Raw genomic sequence first — 5,578 nt, forward strand, 5'->3', positions numbered from 1 at the left:
CAGCACCACCTGGTATCTAAAATTAATTTTAATAAAATAAAAATAAATAAAATAAAAAATTAAATGTATACAAAGGCATAAGAAAAAATTATCTTATCTTTGAGTTTGTCAATAATTTATATCTGATTAATTAATATAGAGTTAATACAGTTATAAATTGTAATTTACATTTTCTTTACTATAAAATAGCGTTATGATAATATTTAACACTATTTTATTACTACTATACAAAGGCCAACGATCATCACGTTAAAACACTTCGTTATCCAATATGTTTGGATATATTTTATATCTTTAAATTATACAAATTCTTCCTTCTAGTGAAATACAGATATAATGCCGGCATTAGAGCCGGTATTTAATTCGGGCAGAAAACAACAGGAACTTTTTATCCCAAATATGTCGTGTTACTCGACCGCCTCCACTGTGTGCTGGATAAGAGGACATTCTGAAAAAAAAAAAATGCTCTCTTAGTGCCCATGGGGCGGAGAGAGAAAAATGAAATAGTGTAGAAATAAACAATGGAATATCTTTCATTGTGTTTTAGAATGATGTTAAATGAGTATTCATAAGTAACGTATATTTTATGAATTGATAACAAGTATAAATGGAGACGAAAATTTTTTACTCAACGCTTCCGACATCACTTGAAAAATAGAAATCTGATAATGGAAATTTATATAATTTTTTCTGACAGATATTGTAGCTAATACACAGATATCGAGAATGATTAAAGTATGAGTCACTAGATTATATATATTATAAACAAAAACGAAATTATAGTGAGATTATAGTCATTATTAAATTACTTGTTGATGCTAATAATTATTAATGAAGACAAATATTTATGTACAATATTAGAGACTAAATACAAAAATAAATTTTTGAGGTACATTCACAATCACCAGAACACTAGCGGAATCAACCTTTCATCCTGGATNTACCGATATGTCATCGAAAAGAAAACGTGTTGTATTATCATTAAAAGACAAATTAAAGTATTTGTTTCGATTATCCGGATTTTTCCTTATCCGGACTACCTTCATCCCCAATTAGTCCAGATAATCGAGGTTCTACTGTATTTAATAAATGAATGCCATTTATTTTCAGATCACTTTAATTTTTAATTCAGTAAACTTGTTTTACTTTATATATATTGTGATCTATAAAAAGTTACCTGAAGTTAGAAAAATCAATTTTTATTTTTTGAGAGCCTCTTACTCTACAGATTAGGAAGAATATATAAGATGGCATTTATAGCTAAAAATGTTACTAAAACATTACTAAAATCATTTGGTGTTGAAACCTAAATATTGACTATTTCAACCATATTTAATCATTCTTTTACTTTACAGCAAAATTTACTTTTTCAATTTAAGATAGCTTCTCATAGAGTCCATCACATATATATTTAAAAATTAAAATTAAATTAAAGTAGCTGGTCTTTATTTATTGAATTTAAGCATTTTTTATGGCATTTTAAAATAACTTATTCTACCCAATTAAAAATTTTTATTCATTATAAAAATTAACTGTTTTGTCATTACATTCTAAAGCCACAATATAGAATTGTTTAGAATTAACAGATGTATCAATTTATTAAATTTATGTTTCAAAATCAAATTTTTAAATTTGTTGAAGGACAGTTGTATTCCATTTTCTCATTCCATAAATGTTTCATAGAATAAGAAAATTTTTACACCTTTGAAGATGAATTTTAATAACTCTGAAAGTATTTAAATTTTTGTTATCTATCAATAAACTATTTGGAAAAACATAAATGTTATAAATTGAAAGTTACTAATTGTTAAATTATATTGCATTTACTTGTAAAATTTGTGTTTATGTGTTTTGCAATCTCCTTGCAAATCATATATATATCATATTTCTTTATAATAAAAAAATCATTATAATGCCCATTCTTTAGACACAGTATTTTTTCAAAGTATACAGCTAATAAAAATTTATACATGCAAGTTTTAAAATATAATAGTTTTCCTTCTGTTATTTTTTTTTTGCTAAAAATATGTGTGTACTAGATAGTCAAAACTTATCAAAATTCTGTAGTTAGATTATTTTTTATTTTATATTTGAACAGATTATTTATCATCATTAAAAATATAGCCATGCATCAAATCTCCTCATTAAGAATTTGAATTTAATTGAGGTATCTTAGAATATGCATGGATTTACTAAATATAAACTCTGAACATTAGTAAAAACAGCTTTAATAAAAATTTCAATTATTCTTTTGTTCTTGATGAATAAAATTCAAATTGCTAAAAATTAACATAAAAGTTATAAATCTGCTAAATTTTTCAGAATATAATATAAAATCAATCAGAATATGATTTATAAAAGCAATTTCTTGCAGATTTAAAATACTGTACATTAGTAGTCACTTCATATCAAATTGATGGATCAAGTAATTCTCTGGTTTCCATGGTTTTCAAGTTATCATGACTATCAGAAAATTATATAACAGATGAAATAAAATGAATAATATTAAATGAATTTTGTTCATGTCATCAATAATCAGGAAAAATATGGAAATTTCTGAAACATTAATTAGAGTAATGTAAGTAATAAAATATACAGATTAAATCAAGGGGGAAAAAAATAGAATTAGACATTACATGGAAGAAATAATTTCTCTTTGCAGTAAAGTCTTAAATATTTTGATTAATCTAACAAAAATAGAGCTTCTTACATTATCATATACGAGTTTTATTTTGTCTAAGTTCACTTATACTTTAAATATGAATTCATCTTTAGTTAGATTTATATTAATATTAATCATCATCTCTACTGAAAAATGGTACACATCTATACTTCTCTAGGAAATTTTGCAAATATTAAATAAATTAAATGTACATGCAATATTTATACAGTACTTACTAAAATTTATTCAAATGATATATTAATGTAAGTTTAATATTAAATAAATTATGTTGGTAAACTATACATTAATAATTAATATACACAAAATAATTAGCCTATGCTATTTGGTAAGATTTAAATTCATAACATAATAATAATAATAATACAGTTTAAATTGATCATCTTAAACAACTGACTGCAATATAATAAATATTCATTCTAATTTGAACAATCTTTATTCTATAATTATTAAATATATATTTTCATAAACAATTTAATAATTTCAGACATCAAATTTTCTTTTATACTTATTCCTTAAGAGAGTCAATTTATTTTTCAAACTAAGACTGCTAATAAACTTTTTCCATTAAACAACTAAACTCTACTAACTAGCAAAAAATATTGCTAAAGCATTATACAGTATACTACTCATGTTTGAATTTTGTTCTATGTATTAATGTATTAGTAAGTAAATTTACAGCAAACTGTTGCTTTGGAAGATATATTAGGAATACAAAAAACTATTGTATATGACTAAAAGGAAGAAAGTTATCTTACAAACGGAAAATAATCAAGAATACTTTTTGATTCATAATCATATATGTTTAGTTGCTTAAATTTATAAAACACTAACAATTGATAACAACATTATAACAAATATTACTTAAATGTTTCTAAAAATGTGTGCATTTACTAACAAAACAGAACAGCAGAATGAATTATTTTTAAAAAGACAATAAACATGAGATAAATACAATTAGAAAATTTAAAACTGATTGCATCTCACATGCATCTCTATACATACAGTAGGCTCTTCCATATCAAAACTAATGTGGATGGAAGTGATCCAGATATTAGAAACATTTGGATAAGGGAGTGTGATAATTTTTAAATAAGACTAACATACATGCTTATTATATGTATAAAACTGTTTATTTTGACACTGACACTTATTTTTTACAATTACAATTAATTTTGAAAGTACCATGTTAAAGTTGTTTGTTTTAATCTTCTTGATTCACTAAATGAGCTGTTACATTAAACCAATGTTTCATCATGATCACATCCACAATTGTTGATGAATTATGCTCTCCTACAAACTCCAAATTAATCTTAGTAAAAGAAAAACTTTTTAAATGTACACAATGCAGTATGGAAAAGTAAAGTTCAGAAAATGTACAATTTTTTTCAAAAATTTGTGGTTGCTTTTGATCAGTCTGGATATGGGAGAGTCTACATATGAGAGGGCTGAATGTGGGAGAGTCTATTGTATATATACTAAGAGGCTTGGTCCTCCTAGTTGCCTACAGCAGCCCAACTCCTCGCTTGCCTCATCCACTATTCACATCAAAAATTTCAATAATAGTTATAGTTTTCTCTGTCCAATTCTGAATGAGAATTCCATAACACACTATGTTCAGATCTGTTTAGAAATACACTGCTGCACTCAAATGAATTGGAAAAATTATTTTCCAATTCATTTGTGTGGAGGTATATACAACTAATTGAAAGAACAGCAAGAAATGAAATCCAAAAGACATACAAAAAAGTTTTTATTCAAATCATATAAAACTCTTTTCTTTCAGATTTTCTTCATCAAAATTGAACATAAAACAACCCTCAGATTTCAGAACAAAAAACAAAAAATTATTTTTTATGAATTGGTGAAACATCAAACTTTTTGAACAACCCACAGAAAAATATTCCAATTTCATGATTATGTAGTTCACTTTGCTTGCTCACTGCATGGGTTTGCCCACTTTTTCCAATATAGACTATTCATAAGAAAAGTTTTGAAACAATTCAACCCTCTGCAAGGGACTATTCCTACTCACTTCACTCCCTCAAGAACCCCTCACTTTACTCACTTACTTAAAAACTATGAGACAATTCATCAATTCCCAGTGCCACTATTTTTATTTTGTTTTTCACTACAGAAAAAATATTGTGACAATTTTAAGCTAAGTATTTTATATATATATATATAGACAACAAGATGTAAGTCAATCAACATAAACCAAATTGTACTTTATATTAAAATTATATTATATTAAGATAAATTTAAATTTTAGAGATATATTACAGAATTGAAAAATTCTGAAATAAAGATATTTATATTTATCATTTTCAATATCAATCAATTTTGAAAAATTTAAAATTTTTAAACATGTATATTTAGATTTCTTTTGTTAGGACTCATCTTTGTTAATTTTTTTTTTACATTTAACAAAGTTAAATGAAAAACATTGATTTGACTAAAATAAATTAAAAATTATTAAACAGTATAGAAATATCCACTTATTGTAATCATCTTAAGAATGACCTATACTAATAACAAAAACCAAATTGATAGTAAACAGGATGAATAAATAATATTACAATTAATGAAAAATCTGATTTTATTGAATCTGACTGTAAAAAAAATTAAACAAAATTCCTGTATAGCTTAAGTACAATAATTAAAAAAATCTTCATTATTAATTAATAGTAATTCATTCTGCATAGAATTAACAAATGCTAATGATTTAAACTACTGAACCTTGATCAAATAATGATTATTGCAATCAAAGTTATGTTTTTAATCAAAATATTTTAACTTGTATGTTTTGAAACTTGTTAATTCCAATAACATTAACTGACCACTGATCAACAAGTCTACGATTACAACAAGCAGTCTGCATTGTATATTGTATTAAAC

This window comes from Centruroides sculpturatus, unplaced genomic scaffold (assembly GCF_000671375.1).
Source record: "Centruroides sculpturatus isolate CEXI.00-Female unplaced genomic scaffold, Cexi_2.0 scaffold1074, whole genome shotgun sequence".
Taxonomy (NCBI): domain Eukaryota; kingdom Metazoa; phylum Arthropoda; class Arachnida; order Scorpiones; family Buthidae; genus Centruroides; species Centruroides sculpturatus.